The sequence below is a fragment of the Nicotiana sylvestris genome, chromosome 4 (genome assembly GCF_000393655.2).
Source record: "Nicotiana sylvestris chromosome 4, ASM39365v2, whole genome shotgun sequence".
Classification (NCBI taxonomy): Eukaryota; Viridiplantae; Streptophyta; class Magnoliopsida; order Solanales; family Solanaceae; genus Nicotiana; species Nicotiana sylvestris.
In genome coordinates, this window is record NC_091060.1 from 55,394,839 (window position 1) to 55,421,412 (window position 26,574).

Below are 26,574 nucleotides of genomic sequence, written 5' to 3' on the forward strand. Positions count from 1 at the left end.
TTTTTTATGATAATTTCTTTAACTATTGTTGTGAAATACTTTGAATTATTGATAATTGTGTGTTATACTATATTTTAATAATTTATATACACTGACAATATAAATAAGATTTTAAACTATCAATATATTTTAACCTGTGAGATGTTAAAATTTCCAATTAATGCTTATAAAAAAATATAAAAATATATAATTATCTGATTGTATAAATATTTTTTTAAACAAAATTTAAAATTTTAATTCAAAAGTAACAGAAAGAATAAGCAGTTCGATCCTCTAACCGGAACGTCCTTTTCCGGTGAGAGCAAGGCTCACCACAGTCCCCCACGTATCACCCATTGGTCCCCGTTTCTCCACTCTCTCCTCCACGTCACCAAACAAATACACAAACCTCTCTGAATACTCTTGTACAGCCCCAAAGAACGCCCCACTCACTCATCTGAGAAAATCATTCATGACAGATGCGAAAGCTGGATTAATGTTGGGCGTCGGTTTGAGCGCCAGCTCGCTCCATCATGGCCTTCCATTTTTCCAGGTTCCCTATAAAGCATTAACTTTTCAGAATTTTGATATGTTTGTCATTCTAGAAAACCCACGAACGAGCAAAAGTCGATCCCAGAGGTTAGATTCCTTCTTTATTCTTAGAAACCCTAGTTTATTTTCTAAAAGGAAAAAAAAATCCTAAATTATTTGTCATTAGTTTCTGTTTCAGTTAACCATTATAATATGTATGTTAGCATGACAATGATGAAAGTCTGTTTAATTTGTTTGATTTATTTATGCATTTGCTCGGTTTAGCAAGTTTCTGAAGGTCTTGACATATAATTCAATTGTAACTAAAATAAATCTTTCATTTCTCTCTGTCAGACATATAATTCAATTGTTTTGAACTAAATTCTATGACCTTGTGACTAGTAAGCCGCTGAATTATCTTTGTGATTGAACCTGAAACGGTCTGGTTCATTTTCATTTTGTCCAGTTTTTGTGCACCTGAATTTAATTATAGTTCTTCCAGAGTTTTTCTTTTGCTTTCTTGGGACATTAATTAGTGTGATAACTTCCTGGGATTTTGGAGCGATTAACGTCCTTCATTGCATCTTTTGAGGATTAGTATTGTTATTTCAGTGCTTACAGATCATTGAACCACCGTATTTAAAGTCATTTACACCGACTCTGTTTTTTCATTTGGCAAGAGTTCAATCTTTGTTTACAATATTCTCAACAAGAGTCTATTCTTGACAGCTAATGGCTTTCTTTTCCCCTGATATTAATGTTTACTTTGAACAGGGTTTCAACTCAAACATGTCTATTCTAAATAAGACAATTGGTCTTGTGGGTATTGCTATAGCAGTTAACGAATATGTGCTGCTGTTCAGATGTAAGAAGGAACTATCCCACTAACAACAAGCACCTCAAAGACTTGGAGAAAATGGAGGAAAATGCGATATAAGCATCTGAAAACTGGAGCAAAGTGTGCAAAGAATGGGTAAAATGGAATGCTATGAAAAACAATTTGGAGGCAGATGTCTTGATTTTTTCTAAATGCTAGCCTATGAATACTTACAAAAAGGAATTAGTTAGTACTCCATGTTTTTTCTTCCTTTTCTCCATGTTCACTCCTTTTTTTTTCTTGCATGCTAAAAATTTGTGTAAGAGCTAATTGAGTAGCTTGCTCTGGTATAAAATAACGCTTGGACCAATAAAAAGTGATAGAAAAGGCGATTTTGTACCATCCTTGAATTGAGCAACACTATTTAAATGCTATCAAAGTCTTGTTCTTGTGTCATTTGATCTGCAATATCGAACTTGAAAGGTGTCACCTCTTTTCTTCGATGATACTAAAAAATTTGAAGGGGTAAGATATTTAACAGCAACTTTGGTCTAAAGCAGCAACTCTGCAAATTTCTTCTTCTCATACTCCAAGTTTAAGCTAGCGTTTGGTCACAAATTTTCAAATTTATTTTAAAAAATCTGATTTGGATGGAATTTGGTTTGAATATGAAATTCTGTTTGGACATAATTTTTCAAAATATTTTTCATTTTTTTTTTTTTTTGAAAAAACATAAAATGTGACTTATACTCATAAGTTCTAAAAACTATAAAAAATACGCAACAATACCAAACAAACAAATTTGCTAATCCTGTATATGCATAACCTTCAATTGATAATGTTCATTATCATTATCACAAAACATAGTCCTGAACATATATAAGTTTGGTACGAAGTTATCATTTTTATAATGAACTACATAATACACTATCCTAAAATCATAACCTGATATTTTAAAACCAACATCTAATAACACAATTAATAGCTATTACAATTCGTCAAATTGCAATAATTTTACAAGATCCATCGGTCCAAAAAAAAATTTATAGTAACTAGCTATTTTTTAATATAATCTCCCCACATTATACGAATAATCTGACGAATCACGCTTGTTACTTTGAGTCGATTGTCGTTCAGTTTCATCAACATCCATATCATAACCGAAATTGGGTTTTTTTATAATCTATAAAAGTTTAGGGTAATTTTTAAAATAATTTAAAAATTAAACGGTAATATTTTTGGCCAAAATCAGCTCTTGAGCTGGCTCTGGAATTTAAAAATTTGCCAAAATATGAATAAAATCTATAAATAAACAGGTATTTGTCGAAAAAAAAATTGGAAATTTTTTAACAAAATCTATGGTCAGACGGGGCTAAGTAACACTATTATTATTAGTAAAAAAAATGTTTCTATCATTATTTAAAAATATTAATTTTTGATCTTGCGGTGATTGTATGTAATTTTTAATTACGTGAATCTTATTTTAACGAATTAATTATTTCATTCCCAGAATTACCGCGAAAAAATAAGTTCAGGTCCGGCCACTATATGGAACGTGGGAGTACTAACTTTCGAGCCGTAATTCCTTTCACTCTGTCAGCGGCCGGAATATCCATTTCCGGTGGGACTCTTGGCTCAGCACAGTCAGCCACGTGTCACCTTTTGGTCCCCCTTCCCCTCTCTCCTCCGCGTCCCCAAACAAACGACAAACCTCTCTGAAGAATGCCCCACCCACTCCCACAAAAAGATCTGAGAAAAACAGAGGCGAGAGAGTTGGATTAATGTTGGGCGTCGGATTGAGTCCAGCTCGATCCAGGCCTTCCATTTTCCCAACGATCGCCTATAAAGCAAGAACTTTCCAGAATCTTCATATGTTAGTCATTGCAGAAAAAACCACGAACGAGCAAAAATCGCAGAGGTACCTTCTTTCTTTGTTTCAAAACCTTTGTTTATTTAGTTGAAGAAAAAAGTCGTAAATTACTTTTTTGTTCTCTGAAAACCCCCCTAAAAATTATCATTAGTTTCTTTTTCATTACTGTATATATGTATGTTTGCATGATACTCTGAAAGTCAGTTTTGGTGTTATACTGTTTAATTAGTTTGATTTTACTTGTATATTACTCTGTTTTCATGAGTAGTGACTAATCAAACTTCATTAATAGTGTTGTTAAAGGCATATTTAACTTGAGTATCAGTCAGTTTCTTCACTTGGCAAGAGTTCAAGATTATTGTTGAAGAACAAAATTGTTAAGCCTTTTCTTTGTTAAGGACCTCTACTCTCGAATAGATAAAACATCTCTCTTTGCTTTGAACAGGTTTTCAACTCAAACATGTCTCTTGTGAAAGCAACTATTGGTGTTGTGGGCATTGCTACAGCAGTTAAAAGTTGTATGTGGCGGCACAAACTTCTCAAGGAATTATCCGAGTTAAAGAAACCGCTGAATACAAGCAGAAACTACTGGAATATGCGATATAAACATATGAAAACAGGAGCAAAGTTTGTGAAGAATAAAAATGGAACACCATGAAAAAGAATTGAGGCAGCTGACGGTGAATTATAAATGCTTAATATGTGTTCTATGAACACTTAGAAAGAATAACAATTTAGCTAGTATCCTTTGTCTTCCTTCTGCCTATGTTTACTTATTTTTTTCTGAGATGCTGAATTTTTGTCTAAAAGCTGATTTAGTAGAGCTTGCCCTCGTAAGAACAAGACCACCAAAACTTTAGATTTGGACCAAGAAAAACAAATGACCCTTGAATTGAGCAACAATATTGAAATGCTATCAAAGTCTTGTTCATGTGTCATATAATATGCAATATCGAACTTGAAGTGAGTCGCCTTTTCTCTTTGATGATTCTAAATATTTGAAGCGATAAGATATTTAACAGCAATTGTGTCCAAAAGTTCTCTTATGTAGTCCGTCTTATATATAATTGGATGGTGAAGCTAGCTCCTATTTCATAGTGCATCTGGTTATGCTTTCATCTTTGTTTCCCTTTGGTTCATTCTTGATCACGCTCAGAAATGGTCACGACTACTCTGAATCATCTGCACAAATAATACTTTACTACTCTTTCACATCAATATCCGATGTTATACCAAGTGTTTCCTGTTACTCTTACTTTGATATTGTTGAGTTGTGTCCCACGTCGGTGGGTTATGGGTAGGGGTGTTCACGGTTTGACGGAAAATCGAACCAAACTGATTAAGTAAATCGATATTTTTCTTGATATCTGGATTGGTTTTGGTTTTAAATTTTAAAAATCGATAATATTTGGTTTGGTTTTGGTTCTATTTTAAAAAATCGAAAAATAAACCGAACCAAACCGACTAATTATATACAAAATTTAATAATTATTTAAATACAATATAATATCTTTTTGTAAATAATTTTAAATACTTTATGCATTTTAATTGTTATTTTGAATTTTGGTTTATCCTTTTATATCTTAAAAGATTGCCTAAGCTCAAAACAATAGGACTCGACCAATTTTCTTTTCATTAAGAGACTCTAATTCTCTAACCCTCCGCACATACTTTTGCCTAACAGAATAGTTAAAAAAAACTACCACAAGAGTAAAGAAAGCAAATTCAAATTGCAAGACAACAATGACTAAGGCTTGAGAAAACAAAGGCTTTAGTTTGTTTTTTGTTCTTTCTTTTCATATAAATAGGTAAATAAATTTTCAGTTCGGAAAGACATATATAAAAAACATAAATTTAGCAAATTATTTTCAGATTGTTGTCTAGCGTTGTTTTACTATTATCGACTTATCATTAGCTTATTAAGAGTCGAAAAATCGAACCAAACCGAACCAAACCAACAACAATCAAATCGATGGTTTCTATTTAATTTGGTTTGGTTTTGGTTTTAAAATTTTAAAAACCGATTAAATTTGTTTGGTTTTGGTTTTAATTAAAAACCGATCAAATCGAACCGTGAACACCCCTAGTTATGGGTATTTAGATCTCCTTATATGGTCGTGGGCAATCTTCACCTCACAAGCTAGCTTTTGGGGTTGAGTTAGGTTAGTGTCGGATCATCCGGAACAATGATATGAATCTTCAGTTAGGTCACCACCTCCGCGTCTCCAACCGAGTCCAAAGGGATAAGATCGGGTTCAAACTTTGACAGAGTCCGATACCAAGGTCTTGTATAAAGTGAACCAAGGGACGGACGAAGGATACACACGATCTACTCACAGGACAATCAGACCTCAAGCTCTCCACGTATAATATATCCTGCCATTTTTTTTTTTTACTATTATAGCTTTCTTAGAACACTGTGCTTTAACATGTTCAAGGAAGCCCCGTGGATTCAGATAACTAATAGAACAATACGCTCTCCATCTATCCTTACTTTATTTCGTCGATAGTTCATCAATTCAATGGTTTTTAATACTTTCATGTAATGTATTGTTTCTGATCCTTGGTGAGAAATTTACCTCAACCATTTCTTCAGAGTTCTTCATTTCAATACCGTTATTTACTTTAGGCGAAATGGTTTCATGGCCCCATAAACCTGTACGAGATTTTAAAGTCGATATATAAACTTTGAATTTTTCCATTTTAATACCTCAACTCAATCAATTGAGTATAAATAAATCCATTTGTCCGAGCGTGTAACTCAATTGTCTGACAAGAAGAACACGTCAAATGCTAAGACCATTTATTATTTTACATGTGTCGTCTGTGAGCCTTTTGTTTAAAAACTAATTTATCAAAATTTATTTTCTTAGTTTACTTTTTCCACAATTTCTTCTACACATTTTACCGCCTCCATCGGGGGAAAAAAATCCCAGCCTACCACCTGACTGACTTAATAATCCATGAACTTCCATAAATTCATTTCATCTTTCACTTCTAACAAAATCCATATCTCAAGCCAAAGAGTCTAACGGGCCACCTGCTAAAATTTCGTCAAGGCAACAAAAGAGCCCGCAAAGCTATGTCAAAGAAGGACACGAATGGTGAAATCAGAAAAAGAAAAGAAGTCAGACTATGCAAGTTGAAATTTTTAGCCAAAATTCGTCGATTTTTCAATAGTCTTTTTCTTTTCTCTATATGTCTTCCAGTTTGAGATGGATACAAGAAGGATAGAGGAAGTTAATGTGATAGAAAGGATTAACAGAAAATTTTGACAAAATCTATTGCTTTTCTTTGTTTTTCACTATTGCTGCCAGGGTTTGGAACAAAAAGAGGAAGAAACTGGGAAAGATTGGAGCCGGAGAGCAAGAAAAGGAGGGGGGGACGTCAATGGGAAAAAGGGAAAGGTAAACTGATTGGGGGGGGGGGCTTATTTTCTTTCTTTTTGATTTGTATTTTTTTTATTTTAGATTATTTTAATTAAAATTATGTAGTCACGCGCATAGTTTACGTGACTTGCATACACTTTGTCCACTTCATCTCTGTCACTGCCACATATGCATGGTCAACGGTTAAATAGGCTTATTAATGACTAAATACGTGAGTTTGAGTATTCATATGGGAACGATGTAAGTTTGTGTATCGGCTTTGCAAATAAAAACAAGTTTAAGTGGCCACGAGACCATTTCGCTTTTACTTTACGAGCATTGCTAGTGCCCTTCTCCGCCATCAACCATAACGAATTTATCTTTCTGTAGGGTCCAACCCATAGTTAAAATAAATAAAGAACAAATGAAATAGGCACGTGCCTATGGATAGGTTGGCAGGGAGACTTGGAGACAAAGGCTAAATTTGGGGAGGAGAATTAACATTCTCCTGTAGCATTCTTGGAGGTTACGTATTTTTCTTCTATAGCATTCTTGGAGGCTACGTATTTTTCTCCTATAAATGGAGAGCTCTTTCACTTCTTTCAACACACCAACAAAGAGAGAAAGAAGAGTGAGGCCTACAGACTGAGTATAAGAAAATAGTCTATGAGAAAAATAGAGAGGGCGAGCGATATTGTAGTGAGGTGGGAATACCAAAAGAATGTTATTTCTTTTGAGTGTTGTAGTGGTCTTTGTAGTATTTTAGTCGGGCCTACAAAGTATAAAATTACTTGCTATAGTGATATCAGTTGCTCCTCTCGGAGTCATGATTTTTTTCCTTATTCAGAAGGATTTTTCAAGTAAAAATCTTGGTGTCGTTGTCACTTTTTTAATTCTTGTTGATTACTATTTCTCGATGCTATATTATTATTACGCTCTTATTACTGTGAATATTATTCTTGTGGGGGAGGGGGAGGGGGAGGAGGTTATTCCCAACAATTGGTATCAGAGCACAGTTTTCGCCCGTACACAAAAATATTATTCACGATCGGTAGTACTATATTCAAAAAACAATATCCAGAGTAAAGTACGAGGTAGCAAAATTCAACGGAGATAGCAGTTTCTCAACATGGCAAAGAAGGATGAGAGATCTGCTGATTCAACAGGGATTACACAAGGTACTAGATGCTAATGCCAAAAAGCCTGATACCATGAAAGATGAGGATTGGACTGACTTGGATGAAAAGGCTGCTAGTGTAATCAGGTTTCACTTATCAGATGATGTGGTGATATTTGTATCAAGAAAAATGTCGGATGCACATTGATTCTAAAGGACGTGCGGCATATACCTGATTTGCGAGTGACCTTGATCTCGAGAATTGCTTTAGACGGAGATGGATACGAGAACTATTTTGCAAATCAAAAGTGGAGACTCACCAAGGGATCATTGGTGATTGCAAAAGGAGTTGCTCGTGACACATTGTATAGGACAAATGCAGAAATATTCTGAGGTGAATTGAACGCAGCGCAAGATGAGATTTCTACAGATTTTTGGCATAAAAGAATAGGTCATATGAGCGAGAAGGGATTGCACATTCTTGCAAGGAAATCACTCATCTCTTTTGCCAAAGGTACAACGGTAAAACCTTATGACTATTGTTTATTTGGTAAGCAATATAGGGTCTCATTTCAGACATCGTCTGAAAAAATTTGAATATGCTTGATTTAGTATATTATGATGTTTGTGGTCTAATGCAAATTGAATCGATGGGTGGTAACAAATACTTTGTTACTTTTATTGATGATTCTTCACGTAAATTTTGAGTTTATACCTTAAAAAACAAAGATCAAGTATTTCAAGTTTTTCAGAAGTTTCATGCTCTGGTGGAAAGGGAGACATGCCAAAAGTTAAAGCGTTTCCGAACTGACAATGAAGGTGAGCACACTTCAAGGGAATTTGAAGAGTATTGTTCGAGCCATGAGATCAGACATGAAAAGACAGTTTTGTTGAGAAGGTGAGAAGCATGCTCAGAATGAGACCCTAATTTTGAGGGATCTGCTGATTCAACAAGGATCACAAAAGGTACTAGATGCTGATACCAAAAAGCCTGATACCATGAAAGGTGAGGATTGGGCTGAGTTGGATGAAAAGGCTGCTAGTGCAATCAGGTTGCACTTATCAGATGATGTGGTGATATTTGTATCAAGAAAAATGTCTGATGCACATTGATTCTAAAGGACGTGTGACATGTACCTGATTTGCGAGTGAACTTGATCTCGAGAATTGCTTTATACGGAGATGGATACGAGAACTATTTTGCAAATCAAAAGTGGAGACTCACCAAGGGATCATTGGTGATTGCAAAAGGAGTTGCTCGTGACACATTGTATAGGACAAATGCAGAAATATTCCGAGGTGAATTGAACGCAGCGCAAGATGAGATTTCTGCAGATTTTTGGCATAAAAGAATAGGTCATATGAGCGAGAAGGGATTGCACATTCTTGCAAGGAAATCACTCATCTCTTTGCCAAAGGTACAACGGTAAAACCTTATGACTATTGTTTATTTGGTAATCAATATAGGGTCTCATTTCAGACATCGTCTGAAAAAATTTGAATATGCTTGATTTAGTATATTCTGATGTTTGTGGTCTAATGCAAATTGAATCGATGGGTGGTAACAAATACTTTATTACTTTTATTGATGATTCTTCACGTAAATTTTGAGTTTATACCTTAAAAAACAAAGATTAAGTGTTTCAAGTTTTTCAGAAGTTTCATGCTCTGGTGGAAAGGGAGACGGGCCAAAAGTTAAAGCGTTTCCAAACTGACAATGGAGGTGAGCACACTTCAAGGGAACTTGAAGAGTATTGTTCGAGCCATGGGATCAGACATGAAAAGACAGTTCCTGGAACTCCACAATACAATGGTGTAGCTGCAAGGATGAAGCATCATTGTTGAGAAGGTGAGAAGCATGCTCAAAATAGCTAAACTGGCCAAGTCATTCTGGGGTGAAGTAGTTCAGACAGCTTGTTACCTGATCAATAAGAGTCCATCAGTTCCATTGGAGTTTGACATCCATAGAGAGTTTAGACCAACAAAGAGGTGTCCTACTCACATATGAAGGTGTTCGGTTGCAGAGCTTTTGCACATGTACCAAAGGAGTAGAGAACAAAGCTGGAAGACAAATTTGTTCCCTGCATATTCATCACATATGGAGATGAAGAGTTCGGGTACAGATTGTGTGATCCTGTAAAGAAGAAAGTCATCAGAAGCAGAGATGTAATCTTCTGAGAAAGTAAAGTTGGAGTAGTAGATAATTAGTTAGAGAAGGCCAAGAATGGTATAATCCCTAACCTTGTTACCATTCCTTCTACTTCTAATAATCTCACAAGTATAGAAAGTAAAACCGATGAGGTTGCCAAGCAGGAGGGGCAACCTGATGAGATTATTGAGCAGGGGAGCAACTTGATGATAACGCCGAGCAAATGGAGTACCTTACTCAGGAAGAAGAACAACCTCAACCTCTAAGGAGATCAAAAAGGCCAGGAGTAGAATCATGCAGGTATCCTGCCACAAAGTATGTCCTCAACAGTGAAGAGGGGGAGCCAAAAAGTCTTAAGGAAGTGCTGTCCTATCCAGAAAAGAACCAGTGGATGAAATCCACGCAAGAAGAGATGGAATCTCTACAGAAAAATGGCACGTACAAGCCGGTTGAACTTCCAAAGGGTAAAAAACTACTCAAATGCAAGTGGGTCTTTAAACTCAAGAAAGATGAAAATGGCAAGCTAGTCAGATACAAAGATCGATTGGTGGTTAAGGCTTCGCACAGAAGAAATATATTGATTTTGACGAAATTTTCTCACCTGTTATCAAAATGACTTATGTTCGAACAATCTTGAGCTTAGCAGCTAACCTAGATCTTGAAGTGGAGCAGTTGGATATGAAAACTGCATTTCTTCATGAAGATTTAGAAGAGGAGATTTATAGAGCACCCAGAAGGATTTGAAGTAGCTGAAAAGAAACACATGGTGTGAAAATTGAATAAGAGTCTTTATGGGTTAAAGAAGACACCAAGGTAGTGGTACATGAAGTTTGACTCATTCATGAAAGGTCAAACATACATAAAGACATATTCTGATCTATGTGTATACTTCAAAAGATTTTCTGATAACAACTTTATTATATTATTGTTGTGTGTGGATGACATGTTGATTGTAGGACAAGACAAGAAGCTGATTGCAAAGTTGAAGAGAGATTTGTCCAAATTATTGTTGATACCCAATTTTTTCCTATATATTTTTATATGCAAAATACTTTCCAAATAACATGTATATGCATATATAAGTATGGCCAAGTGTTTTAGTATTTTCCTAATTTTTAAAAAGATTTTTTAATCAATTTATTGCCCTATTTTAACAGTACAAAAACTAATAATTGTTCCTCGAATTATCATTTTGGTGATTAACTTGTTTTACTCTCATATTTATACAAAAATATATCTAAGGTAATATTTGCACATTTTTATAAATTTATTTGGTATTTTTAAAGCTAAATTGCACTTAATTGCATTATTAGCCTATTTTAAGATTTAATTGCGTTTATAATTACAAAATTAATTCTAGTATTTTAAATTTAATATTTGTATATTATTAGTTAATTTTGTATCTTTAATTTGTTTCCAGAAATCACTTTACTATTTTTTATAAAATAAAAAAGGAAAAAGTGGCTATTTAAAATTTAGCCCTGACTATTTCGATTCTAGCCAAATCAGCCTCCCCAATTAACCTAATTTCAAACCCCAAATGGACCGACCCAGTTTAAATTTAACCCACCCCTAACCCATTTATTTTACCCACCCGACCTTCCCTTTTGATCCAGGCCGTTGATCATTTTTGATCAACGGCCACAATTCCCCCCTTGCCTTTTTTAATTCACAAACACCCACAACCCTAATTCAATAGAGATTCGAACCCCATTCCTATGTGGGATACACTCCTTCTCTCTAGGACTGCTATGAATAGTAACGTTATCACTATTAAAATGCCATAACTCCGGCGTCCGACGGTGGAATTTCATAAATTTGTTATCAAAAGAAACATCTACTCTTTACGCACAAATCCCAATTGGTTTCATCCTCAAATTCATAGCCAAACGAAACAAATCTGGAAATTTATTGCACAATTACTGTAGCACGCAGATTTTTTCTAGATTTTGTCATTAATTTCTTCCTCACGTTAATGATAGGGTGACTTTTTGAGCAGCCATGGATCCTGTCGTCTCTCCCCAGCTCCAAGCTATGGGAGAGTCCATCCAAATCTGTAAAGAAACACGTCCAAATCACAATACAAAAGAGTCATATCTATCGCAACTACAAGGTAAGAAATCTGCTACAGTTTCGTCAAAAATCGAATTGATTCCTGGTAACATTGTTCATGGAGAACCAACCACTAAATTCACCATGGAGGAGGTTAACAGTTTCGCCATCGAAGAAGGGCTTCACCAAGCAGTCATCATCAAGTTTTCATATGGAAAACCAGAGTTGCACGAGTTTAGAAAGATATTTGCGAAATAGTTCGACATTAAAGGCTATTGCAACATCGGAGAGCTTGAATTTCGCCATATTCTAGTATGATTTGATTTGTTTGATGATTATGTCCAGTTTATATCAGGGTCTACTGGATACATTAATTCTAAAGGAGAAGAATTCTTCTTTAGAACATTTCCCTGGATGTTAGGTTTTAATCCTAGAGAAGAAACATCGAAGTCAATTGTGTGGATTTCGGTCCCAGACCAGCCGCCCAATTTTTTTGCAAAACAATCGTTATTGTCGATCGCCTCAGCAGTAGGGAAACCACTTGTTGTTGACAAGGCGATGCAGGATGGTACTAGGCCAAGTGCTGCGAGAGGTAAGGTTTTGCTAGACCTTTTGGACAAACTTCCTAAGAAAATTAAGATTCACATCGTCGATAATGTTTCTGGGAAGTATGAGGAGTTTCATCAACAGGTGGTATATGATAACCTCCCAAAGTATTGCACTTGTTGCAAGCATCAAGGACATGACGAAAAGGTGTGTCGACTTATGAAAGATCAAACTGGTAAGGAGGTGAGAGTAGAGGATATAGCAACTGGCAGTAATATGCCTGGTAAAGAGGTGACCAATTTTGATAAGTTGCAAGGAGATGCTATGGAGTTTTTGAATGCTAAAAGAGCTGGCCAAAGTCTTGTGGAAACAGTAGAAAACGAAACCAGAGATGTGCAGCAACAAGTATTGAAATTTAACTCTAATGAAGAGAAAATAATTATGGCTAATGCAGAACAAGAGCAGGCTGGGGATATGAGTACTGCTGCTGGTGTTATTGGAAATACAGCAGCACCACATGCTACAGCTCCTGTGGTGCCAGAAGTGTTAATGCTTGACAAGGGACCTCCTAAACCTTCAAGAGATGTCCCTGCTTCTACTGTGTTTGGTAGAATGTACCTAGCTACTGCTGGAGCCTTGCAAAATGTTGCTGATCGAAATTCTGTGAGTGCACAGGTTGGAAAAGTTACAACTGGTAGGGCAGCTGAACAAGAAACAACTATTGTTGGTTCTAAGCTAGAGGAAAATGCTGATCGACTTCCTGTTGGGATTTCTAATCCTAATAGTCAACAAGAAATAGGAGTGGATGGGCAGGATCGTCAAAGGTATATGGATACATCAGTTGGTAAACTTAATAGGCAAGGAGAGGTTCTGAATCAAGCAAACACTGGTGATCGAGTTGCTGCAAAAGCTAATGGAGATTTGAATAAGGAAAAGGCTGACCAAAAAAGATCCGGTGAAGGGCAAGACATACCTGCTGTCTCAAGGATGTCTACAACTACTAGTTGTGCACTGAAGCCTACCTCAGATTTTTCTAACAAACATGGGCAGCCTAGGCATGGGTCTGGTATTTTGCAAGATATTAATTCTAGTTTGGATGCTGCTACTACTGGTTTAGAGACTGCAGCTGCTAAGGCAATGGCCAACCAAATAGGTCCACTGTCCAGCAGTGGAAAAGAAGCATAAGACAGTGAGAATTTGACTATGAATGTGGGTATTCGACATCAGGCTTCAAAGAAAAATGGTGTGGAAGAGTTATCGGGCAATGCTCACAACTCTAATGTTCCTACATTGCATTTTTCCAGCCCTCACGTCGAACAAATAATTAAAGAGGTCCAGATTGCAATGATGATGCATACAAATATGGTTAAACAACCAATGGTCACATTGAACAACTCAGTTTATGAAGTGCCATCACAGTCTCTGGATACAAGTCAAATTGTAATAACACCTACACCTATTATACAGCAGCAGCAAAATGTTACAAGCACCACAGCCATTACTCATTATGGGCAGCAACAATATAGTACAAACAGTTCAGAAGCTATCTCAGAAGCGGGTAAATCTATTGCACAGCAACACAAACGTGCAGGCACTCAAGGTGAATATCTACCAAATGCAGGACATCAGCATCCTATAAGTTTCATAGCTGGACAGCAGAAGCATACTCCAGGCAGTCCACAACAACAACAACATCACACTTCAGGTGATACAGCAGTAGAATTGGACAGTGTTAAACGTTCAGGTGAGATTTCAAACATTGCTTTGATTTCAAACCATGACCGGGCTCTATTGGATGCTTTGACCAGTCCAAAACCTCATAGATGTGCATACTCAAGTAGCTCGAAAATGACTAAACAAAAGCAGAAAGGTTCAGTGGCAAAGAGGTAAGAACCTTGTCGTGCAAAGAGAACGAAAAGGCATGAACCATTATGGATGGTTATACAAGAAGAAACTAATCAAAAACTAGAGGTCAATTTACGAGTTGCTATTTCAGATGAAGCGGAAGAAGATGAATTGATTGAATCATACCCGAAAAGGGTGGCTACAATTGGAGATTTGCAAAGTGAAAAGAAGGAGACCCAAGAAATAACACTCAGGCAACTCCCAATGAGAGCGGCAAAGCAAAAAGGGGTTGCCCCCTCCACATCTACGAGGTGCAATAGATCTGAGAAGAAATGAAGAACTTTGAAGACTGTTATAGAGGATTTTAAGCAAGTTCAAATTGAACAACTCAAAAGTTTGATAAATGAATGGCAAGACTCAAATTTCTACATTGTTTTAGTTTATCATTTTCAAAGCATCATCACTTGTAATAGCGTCATAGAGTGTGTTATAAACTCTATGGCGATCATAGAGTACTTGGTACTTTCAAGTTCCTATTTTTTACATGCTTGTTAGAAGATGAGGCTTTTTCTTTTCTTTGCCTCAATAGGATTAGTAAGGTAAGGTTTAGCCCGATTTGTGTTGCCTTGGTCCGATGCCTTTGGAAAATATCCACTCGGCTATAAGACTATATGGCCTCGTGAGACTTTGCCGGCAGCTACACCATGAATCCTCTACATGAGGCTACCATCATAAGGCAATGTGATGTGTAGAGGAGTGATTATATATCCAAGGCATATGGGTAACAATACCGGTGCTATTGTCCCCCTTATTTCTACTTTTCCGAATTGTTGTATTTTCTTTACTTTTATTAATAAAAAACTAGCCCTAGGCGCTTGCCTAGTGGATTGCCAAAAAAAAACCCTAATTCATTTCACCTAACCCGCCGCCCCTGAAACCCCTCCCCTCTCTCAAACCCTCTCGAACATTCCCTAACCCTAGCCGCCTTTCACCGTCTTCAACATTGAAACCACCGGAATCCATGGCTTTTCAGGCCATGGGAGCCCTATACTCACCTCACTTTGCTCTTATACACTTTATACTTGAAGATTCGAGGTCTGACCTCGAAGGTTTTCACCTAGGCCTCTGCCGATTCAAGGTTCTACGGCCCTCTCCGACTCTGTTCCGGCATTCCTTGGTGGTTTGAGCCTGATTCTGACCTCTCCGACTCAAATCAGTGACCTTTCAAAGCCTTTCTTATCTCTAGGGTTCTTCTGAAACCCAACCTTTCGAGGTTTTCTCTGATTTCTTTAGATCCGTTGTGTATCTATGCTCTCCCTGAGTTTTCAAACGATTTCCCTAACTTTTCTTTCAAAAATTACTTTCAAAACCGCTTCTTTTCTGATCTAGGGTTTTCTGAGAAAATGTTTAAGTATTTTCTGACTTTCTTTTTCCTTTATGTGTATTTGCTTCTACTGTGATCTTGTATTTTTTTACCATGTTCTTATATGTTTATTTTACTGTGTTTTCCTATATGTTTTTCTCTGTACTTTTCCGGTGTTCTTGTGTTCTTCTACTGTATTTTCCTACTAAGTTCTTAAGTTTCTTTATTTTCCTTCTACTGAGCCCTGTTTGAGTTTCTTCTAGCATTCTTCTTCTACTGTTCTTATCAGTATTTTACGTTATGTTTTTTGAATCCTTCTACTGTGTTTTCATGTTACTTTGCTATCATGTTTTCTCATGAGTTCTGTTGTTGAAAGAAGCATGAAGAAGTTTCAGTTCTTTTCTGAAACTTCTAAACATGTTTCGATTCAATTGCTTGCCCTCTCCTATTTGCTTTGTGATTTGCCCTAGCTAGGGTTTTTATTTCAAAAGATCCCTAATTCTTTCAAACTGACTTTGAGTCTCTAAACTGAGTTTGGACTTCTTTGTTTGCATATGATTCTGACTCTTTTGCTAAACTCTTCTACACTGAATTTTCTACTGATTTTACAATGGCATGACAATTTTTTTTCATGCTCACATGCTCCTTATATATAATGAACCTCCCTCTAAAGTGACATTCAATTTTTTGTGATTAGTTCGTACTTCCCTCTGATTTTGGTCTGATTGATTTCCTTCCATTGTTTGCTGATTTCCTTTAAGTTAAAACCTTCCCCATCTTTCTGACCCGGTTCATTCATAACAAAGTCTCAAACCCTCTAATTTACTGGTTGTTTATTGATCTTCTTACCTTATTTGCACAAACCGTGTATTATCAAAATCCTGTCCTTAAATGATTTTTATGTATTCACCCCTAATTGTCTACTTTGTATAAATAGTTTGATCAATTCCTTTCCTTAAATGGTTTTACCCATTTGAATCTGAATCCCTTAATTAAGGGAAGACTTGTGTAATTGATTGACAATCAGTTCTTTAACTATTTTCTTACCTTATTTCTGCATGATTTCTACACTATAAAAGACATAACCCTTTTTCATACACTAGACACCAAAATCCTTCTGAACTCATACTCTCTCACAATAACATTCTCTTCTTGTTTGCATTGTGGCCTGTCTGCAAGACCTACTTCTTTTCTTTGTTTGTTTTCGTTGAAACTTGTATGTCCTAATTTAAGTTTCAGCATCATCACAATGTGTATATTTATAGCTTTTTGTATCCATGTCTATCTTACTACTTCTGCAAAGTTGAATATTTAACTAGCATGTTAATTTCTTTTGCCTGTTTCTGTTGTGAATCCCTGCCCCTGTTTCCCTTTATATGCTTTTAGTTATAGTTTAAAACATGGAAATATGCAAGTTATTGTTCATGGTTTGAGCTTGATCCCTTAGGGGATCTTAACCTCTAAAACAATGTGTTCTAACAGGCTTGTGGGGTGTGCCAGCATTTCCCATTGCTGGGTATGCCCACTAGCCTGTCCTTGCCTCTTTGCCACTTCCCCTTTCCCCCTCTAGAACTCTGCACTTGCACTCACTCTTAGCTTCTAAGTTCTGCCCCCCTCCTGTGAGCCTTGCCTTGGGACCTTGAGTTCCCTCTGAACTTGGACACTTGAGGGCTGACCCTTCCACACTGCACTATGACTTAATCCTACAATGCATTTGGATGTGAGCACTGCTCGGAGTCCATATGGGGCTCTTAGGGAACTCTGATACATCCAAATGAGAGAAAGTCTTTGGGTATTTATCTTGGGAGTTGGTTTACTTCATACTTCAGACAGAAAGTCTGAATCAGGCTCTCCTTGGTTGTAATTTTCAATTTTCTGATGTATTTTCTCTATTTTATTTTTGGATTATAATAACATTGTAATAAACTTTTGGGATGATTAGTGAAAAGGGAGGGGTAACCGTGCATGCAAGGGGTAGATGTCCTGCTCATAGGGTTTTCTGCACTTCTGTATTTATGCAGATACCCTGCCTATAGTTTCTGCACTTCTGCATTCATGTAGATGTCCTGCTCATAGGGTTTTCTGCACTTATGCATTTATATAGATACCCTGCCTATAGTTTTTGTACTTTTGCATTCATGTAGATATCCTGCTCATAGAAATTTCTGATTTCTGCATTCACATAGATAACTTGCCTACAGGCTTATTAATTTCTGCATTCACATAGATAACTTGTCTATAGGAATTTCTGCATTTCTGCATTCATTAAGATAACCTATCTTTATGAATTTCTGCATTCATGCAGATAACTTGACTATAAGAACTTCTGCATTCGTATATAGATACTATGTCTATAGTATGCACATGCATGTAGATAATATGCCTATAAGTCCTTTCTGATTCTTGCATAGTCGTCTCTCATTAGGCAAACATGTTATAGGTTTTAACAACCAGTGAAATCAGATATCGCATTTGTAATAAAATACACTACCTAGATAACGTGTTTTAAGTTAACAAACACATAGAAAGCATGCCTATAGGGGTTCTATTCAAATCTGAATCGCTTCTCTCGTTTGTAAGTTTAAACTATCAGTAGTAATGCATTATCGATTATAGAACTTGTATTCTTCTAACCTATTTGTAATCCGTTTACCTCTTCATTTATGAAATCAGTAGATAGCATGCCTATAGGTCTTCGTCTAACACTTAGGCAAGTCATAAGGTAAACTTGTCAGATTCTTATTAACTACAACAAGTAGGCAGGCCTGATTCAGATTTCTTATCTGAAATATGTAATAAATCAGTCTGCCTCAACCTTTTAAGTGTTAATCAGACCCTAAGTAGTATGTGCAAGACATGCTAAACTATGTGTTTTTCTTTGGTTTTAAGGAGGTTTGTTTGAGCCTTATTTGTTGATATGCTTTCTCCTCAAACTTGCTACATGTGTTTTGTTTGTCGTCTTAGAATTTTTACCTTTGAAACTACAAAGCCTAATACCACTTCCCTTTAGGATTAGTAGTCCTAAGTGCCTCTGGGGCTGATAGGAATGGGACGGGTAATAGCATGCAATAAGTAATCGAGGCCAATCCGCGCTTTAATACCTTAATAGGGTGGGAAGGGTAAATATGGATATGATGACCACACGATAACATCTTGTGTAGCCCCTCATTGAGGAGTGATTACCGGATGTTATGTGGGGTAATCCATATTACTTATAAACCTAAGACCCCCTTTTCCTTTACTTGTTTATTTCATTGTTTACATTCAAACTATTTTCTCAAAATTCAACTTTTCTTTTATTTTCTTTTAATTTCACCTATTTGTAACCCGTATGTGCAAATCCCCTCTTATTTGAAGTCTTACTCACCTTCATGTTATTTGTACTTAAAGTCACAACCGTAGCCTGGCCGAGAACCACATTAGTGGATCCTGAGGGGTGCCTAACACTTTCGCCTCGGGATAATTTCAAGCCCTTACCCAATCTCTGATTTCCTAAATCAAATTCTTCCTAGTGTCCTAATGCACTCAAATCATTAGGTGGCGACTCTTCAATCTAAACCCAATTCCCGAAAGGGAACGAGTTGTCCTCCCAAATGTCATGAACCCACTTCCGCGAGGAAAAAGGGGGCGCGACAGCATGGCGACTCTGCTAGGGATTTTTAGGCTTTTACCATTTTAAGCTATTACTGTGACTTTACATTTCTTATGTGCCTTATTTGTTTAATACCTTTATGTATTTAATTCCCTCTTCTACCGCAAAAATTGACTCGTCTCTTATTTCTTTCCTCTGTTTCTTTTACTGCTTTCCTTTACAACACTCCTTTATTATTGTTTTAAATTATTGTAATTATTACTTTATGAACATGCAAATACGTGACAACGTGTTTTAATTATTGCATAAACATGCTTTCAACATCATATTCCACTCGTGCCAAACAAATACCATAGCAACGTTTATAATGAGTGGTTGCGCTCTTCTGATATTATCATCCTTTAAATCCAGCAAAGGCGTATTTGCGGTAATACCAGTCGATCAACGGTGTAGTTGACGGTTCCGTGCCTTTCCCTCTTGAGTTGTCCGCTCAAGGGTATCAGTCTAAAAACCCCATAGAAACCTTACTCTGTTTAATTGTGCATGCATCATGGTCAAACCTAGCCGAGTCAGTTATGTTGTACGCATAATGACTCTTTAAGATAACCTTGTCCAAAGTCCACTGAGTTTCCCAAAAACCCAAACGGACACTATCACATTTTGTGTATTTATTTGGAGAACTAAATGCATTTATGCCAATTATTAGTATTTAATAGTCGAGTCTGGAGGGGGTAAGGGCCTAACACTTTTGTCTTGCAGAAACATGAGGCATGAAGTCCCCAGATTCGGCATGGTCATAAACATCCACCCAAGGTTTCTAAGTTGGTGGGAGGATCTTCATTATAGTGATCAGGCTCTTATCTGGAAATATTTAGGAAATCTACCTTCCCTCCTAGAGGTCCAACCTAACAACAAATTTATAGAAGCTGCTACTCTGTTCTGGGATTGTGATAGGTCTGTGTTTCGCTTTGGAGAGATTGACATGACACCCCTACTAGAGGAAATAAGAGGATTGGCTGGTATACCATGGGAGACCCCGGGTTTGTTAATGCCTGAAAATCGCAAGGGTAGAGGTTTTCTCAAAATGATGGGCCTAAAGAAGAATCCAGACTTGACATGTTTGAAGGAGTCCTACATTCCCTTTGATTATTTGTACGAGAGGTACGGTCACAGCAAATCCTACTTACATATCCGGATGAGTTCGCCCTTACATCGTTGGGGCATATTTACTGAAGGGTCTTTGTCTTCATGTTCTACTTCTTGGGAATGATAGTGTTTCCAATGAAGAAAGCAAGGATCAACACCATGATAGCCATGGTCACCAAAACTTTGATGGAGGGAATTGGTGGACAACCATTTAGCATAGTGCCCATGATCATCGCAGAGATATACCGAGCCTTGGAAAAATGTCAACAAAGAGCCCCACACTTCGAGGGCTGCAACTTGATACTCCAGCTCTGGCTCATGGAGCATCTTCAAAGGGGTGAATATCGGTAAGAGATTCAGCGTAGAGACTGGGACAATCATATAGCCTTCCATCAACCAAGGCGAATGAACTACATGCCTAACATGTTTGCTCAGCCAGAAGATGCCAAGGGGTGGGTGGAGCTGTTTGAAAATCTAACTGAGGATCAAATACAATGGATGTTTGAGTGGTTCCCTACTGAAGAGTTCATCGCCCGATCCAGGGACGCACCATTTCTGATACTAATCAGTTTGAGAAGAACTTACCCTTATGTCCCTCTCTGAGTTATGAGACGGGTTGGTAGGAAACAGGTTATATTAAGGGTCGACAAGATGAGTCACTTCCGGGCTGACTTCCAAGCTGATGACAGTCCTTATAAATTCCAAGCTCAGCATATGTGGTATTTCAAGATCATCATGGGAAGAGATACTATTGAACCAGACAAATAACATGCTGGCTACACCCCATACTATTCAGGCTGGCTGGAGGATAATCACAATGGTCTGGGCCAACCCGGGTTTGTTCGAGGTCACAGAATCATCGATGAAAGGGTTGAAGCACATGTCAAATACAACCAACTATGCAAGAGGATTTGGGAATATGAAAGCGAGCACCGTTAGATTCAAGAAGCCCACCAAAAATTGATTGAAGAGTGGAAAGACATGGCTGTTAGTGCCAACAAGCGATTAGGGTACCTGGAACGAGGTTTAGTGGAGCTGGAAAGGAAGTTTCTTAAGAGGATCGAGGACTGCCAGAATGCTTAAGGAAACGAGGGTGGACACCTGGCCAGAGCCTACCTGCTGCTAGGACTTCGCGAGCTGGTGAAGCTGTTCGATGAAGCCAAAGATGCCGAGTCTGGGGAAGGTCCTTCTGGGACCAAATATATAGGAGTTTTCTTTTGCTTTATGAAATGTAATAAGGCAAATGGCCACTAGTGACATTTTATTCCTTGTTATTTAGTGTCGATTTGGGACTCGTCTACTTTTTATCAATAAAATGAGGCATTTAGCATTCTAAGTTCTCCAAATCAACTTGTCGCTAGGCCTACCTCGAGCACAAAGAGGTTCCCAAATTAGGACACGATTTATATTTTGGCACTATGTGTTTAAATATTGCGACATTTTCTTATAATCGTCATTGACTGGTTACCTTTTTTTGTTTTTACTTTTGTTTTATTTATTTCCCCCCCCCCCCCAAAGGTTAGTTCGTGCACTCTGGCATCATCATCATATTCCACAAGATCAAAGGGCTCTCCACCCACTCCTCCTCCTAGTCCTATCAGAAACAGGAACAAAGGAAAGATGGAAGATTTGAACAACACCAGAAAAGAAAACTCAACTGAACGGGTATAGGTCACTCATGGTGCTCAGGTCTCCAAAGAAAGTGCATCCCAACTCGAGCAAAAACTGTTGAAATTTCAAGAGGAACTTGATCAGGTTCGGAATCTAGCAAACTTGTCATTTTCCCTCACCAATCCAGATATCAATTTTCCAAACGCTTGCCACACCTCCTTTTTTACACATGCGAGGACATATAAGGGGAGTTTTTCCAATTTAAGTGACATTATTCGAAATGGGATTAATTATTTCATTTTTTATTCAGAGTCACCACTTGGGATAGGTTTGTTTCTGGTATCCCAAGTCACTGGTTTATTTTCAATTCCAAATCGAGGAAAATTCGACTTTCCTTTTGAAGTCTACGAACCAGAAATTATAAGTAAGGAATTCTGTTAACCCGTGGGAAGGTATTAGGCACCCTCGGATTCCGTGGTTCTAACACTGTCGCTTAAACTATTATAATTGGCCTATTATCTGATTTTAATACATGTTTTAGCCTATGGTATGATTTTAGAAGTTATTAACCGCTTTTAATTATTTTAAAGAAGAAACGTCATTTAAAACATGTCTTTGGATCACGCCACATAAAATGCACTCGCAATCCGAAACACATCTTATTCAACATTGTCGAGATTTGGATTTGGGTCACATGAAATGCACACCCGAGTTTAGAAAGGTAATATTATTAAAATAACGCACCTAAAGCAACTACGCAATTTCGAGTTTGCGAGGGCCATGGAAGATTCAACTAAACGGCACACCTCAATTTCTAAAGATTAAAAGGAGGGCCATGCATTTTGAGATTTTATTTGGCATGGCACACCTCAATTTCGATTTTTAAAGGAAATTCAAGCTAAGATTTTGAGGGCCATAGATTATGTCTTACCTAATATGGCACGCCTTCGATCTACTTTTGAAAACCTAATTAATTAATTAATTAAGGAAACTTAAAAGAATTCTCACTACTTTCCAAGCTAAATATTCTAACCAATTTTAGGCCAATGGACCAATAATGGAAGAAGAGTGAATGACGAAATGGTTTTATATTAACAGCAATTAGAGAAAACGTTAGGCTCAAATAACTGGCCCTAAATACCAAGGGACATGGCCTGCCTCAAATCCAGGCCCAACGTGAGCCTAATGCTTTTGAGAACTGAGTATCAAAGGGTGCAGGACTCGAGATTGAGTCTTCAGACACGCGGAAAACATTAGAATATCTGAGTGTGGATATGAGCCCCAACATAGCTTTCAATAACACATAACTATTTGACAATCATGCTCACTTAAATCTTCAGCAAACTCAAAGGACAGTTATGTGAAATTTCAAATCTAAATGAACCTCTTTTCAACACATAAAATAGCATACGAAAAACTTACGAGCTTGTTAAGTAAACACACATGGATTTGAGCTTAAATAAACTCTTACATGACCAAAGACAGTTCTGTACAAGATTGAAGTCCTAAAGTAATCAACCAGACTATTCTTTTTATTCAAAAAAAACTATGCACTGAATACTAACTTGGAAAGCCATTTAACTAACAATTTCAATGAAGTAAAACATCACATGGTTTTCCAAGTAACAACATACAACACTAGGAAAAACTATCACTGAAAATTTCTTAACCCATTCTTATGCATGTCAACTCTAGCATACTCAAACCAGGATTACCAAAAATAAACTCAAAAACACCAGTTCTCAACAGATTCACATGGATCAAACAAATTCGATTTTTGCTAGACTTAATAACTATGCTGAACTCACACCTCATTCATAAGGATAGTATCTCAGTTCACTTGAGCAAAACCTACTAAGGATGGCATATTTACACAAATAGAGTACTAGTTCATCTAAAACCGTGAAGGCAAGCATTTATTCATTGTTTCCATCAGAACTTAAATGCAAATATAACACCTATAACTTGACTGAACCTTCTACTATAGCAATTTTTTTAACAGTCCTAAAATTAAATACAGGGATGAAGTTCAGTTATCAAAGACCAGAAATTAACTAAAAGGCAAAGTGAATCAAAGCACAATATAATACAACTAAATTATAACGACTAGTTGAAACTATGCTCTAAATTCCATTTCCATTTCATGCTTTGAATCTGACTTCACATTCAGCAGAGCTCAGGAGTAAGTACCTGAATATAGCGAGACAAAACAAGAAAATCAAGCTGGAGAATCAGGAAGAAACAATAACAGCAGTAGACCAATGAAAGGGAATAACAAAAATCAACTTTAAAACCAGCAATGGAAACAGTAGTGAAACCAGCTTAAACCCAAACTTTAAAGATCCAAAACTCAATCCACTTCGACCCAAATGCAAGACTTTGTCATTTTCAATAGTTTTAACCAAGCAATGAGGTTCAGAAACCAAAAAATACCGAGCAAAATTTGAGTAGTTTTCAACAAGGAAATGCAGGGAATTTAGGGATATTTCACAGTGCTAGCCGTTTCAGTTTTTAGGAGTTTTTTATCTCTAATCTCTGCCTTGAACCTCAAGTAAGGATGCCTTTATATGCAAGCTTCTAGGGCTGCAGAGATGAGCTAAGTTTTTGCACCTAAAACCTTTTCAAATTTTTATTTTTTGCTTAGATACTCTTAGTGTAAAAATCATATTTTCATTTAAGCCTCAACCCCAGCTTCTAGGAAGCTTTCTAAGTTGGTTACCAGAGATTCTTTCTCCTAGAGTTCCTGAATTACCCCTTTAAGCCCTGTTAATTACCCCAGAAATCTCATGGGTCATGGGTCAAATTGACCCAATAGTTAAACCAAATATGTGCTCAATTCTGACCCAATAACCTAAATCAACCCCTTAGAGTGAGATCTGAAATAGCTTCAAAGCCCAAACAGTAAAATGAAACTAAATCAAAACAGTAAACAAATAGAGGGAGAATACTTGAATAATTTCAAAAACCAAACATACACTAATTGAACGATTACTAAACACAAGTAAGCAGAAAATTGACTAACTTATCAAATAACCTAATTAAATTAAACTAGGTGACTAAACGAGAAATGAAATCAGAACTTTAATTAGGCTAATAACAAAAACTTAACGGACTAAGAAAAATTAGAGAACAAGCTTTCACAAAGGGAAAAACGAACAGGAGACAATTTAAACTCAGAGGGTTGGTCGAGTTTCAGCTATATTAGTAGAAGCAAACTAACTAAAGAAAGGGGAAGGAGAAGAAAAATAAGATAGTGACAAGAAAGGACAAAAAGTGTGAAGGGAACTTATCAAATCAGAAATCAGAACCTACCGGAGACAAATGACTTAACAAAACTAATGTCGATCATTTGTTCTTTGTCAAGAACAACTGAACGACATCAGTTTTTGTTGAATCAAAACTTCAAAGCTTGAAAGAAACAACACCCTATGACCATGCATGCCACCGGGTTCGATGGAAAATGATCTTAGACTTTTAGGGTTCGAACTCGGATGTAAGATTCGAGAAGTTCTGGGCATATTCAAGGAAACGTAATTAGAGATTTGGTACGAGGGAACTATAGGGATTCTGGGGTGTTAATTTGGGACTGATCTGAGGCAGTGCCGCCGACTTGGGTGGTGGAAAATTGAGGCAGCGCTAGGGTTTTGGGGCTGTGGTCTCTGAGAATGGGGAGTTGAGAGAGACGAGTTTGAGGGGGGGGGTAAGCTCTTAGGATAGTTATATATAAAATGAAGCTTTGTTCTGGACCACCCAATGGTAAGAAATCAACAGTCCTGATCAAAGGGGGTAATTGGAACGACGTCGTTTGGGTTGCTGAGAGGTTTGGACCGGTTGTGACATGGGTCTGGGTCAACTGGACGGGTATTTGAAGGGAATGGTTTGGGCCTAGGAAAAATTAAATAAAAGGGCCCAAACTTCTGATTTTCTTTATTTCCCTTCTTTTCTTTTCAATATTTCCTCTTATTTTTAAAACTCTTCTTCTTTTCAAAATCAAAAATAAAACCTAAATTAATCCCTAATACAAATTATCTTACCAAATTAAATTAACTAACTCTAAATAACAATTACCACAAATAATTAAATACTAAATTAAAAGAACTACCAAAACTCGAAACTCAAAATTAAAAAAAATGCAAAATGAGTTATTTTTGTAATTTTTCATTTTTTGTAAAACACTAATTAATTAATCTAAAATATAAAATTAAATCCTAAATGCAAATGTAATGTATTTTTGTATATTTTATGATTTAAATAAAATTAAACATGCACACAAAATGCAAACAAACGGAAAAATTCTACAATAATTCTTAAATAACAAATAATTAAAAGTAAAAATCTAATTTTGGAAATTCTGAAGGAATAATTCATGTGAGGCAAAAATCACGTGCTCACAGTTTCCCCTCTTTGCTCAGAGACACGAAGGGTTTTCGGGCAAAGATAAAATGAGCAAACATGAGGGATTTTGCCCGTTTAACACTCCATGAGAAGCATTTTTGAAAAGAGTCTGACCGAACCTTGCTTCAAAGGTTGCCTACTGTCACGACCGAAACTGGAGGGCCATGAATAGCACCCCACCATACTTGCCGAG

The 26,574-nt window shown here is 36.8% G+C and overlaps 1 long non-coding RNA gene across 1 annotated transcript; it reads left to right on the plus strand.

Annotated features, from left to right (window-relative positions):
- The first annotated feature begins 356 nt into the window (after window positions 1-356).
- On the plus strand, window positions 357-1,729 carry LOC104214113 (uncharacterized). The gene is made up of 2 exons (XR_707816.2): window positions 357-618; window positions 1,285-1,729. It is a non-coding gene; the product is annotated as an uncharacterized lncRNA (long non-coding RNA).
- Window positions 1,730-26,574: the final 24,845 nt, after the last annotated feature.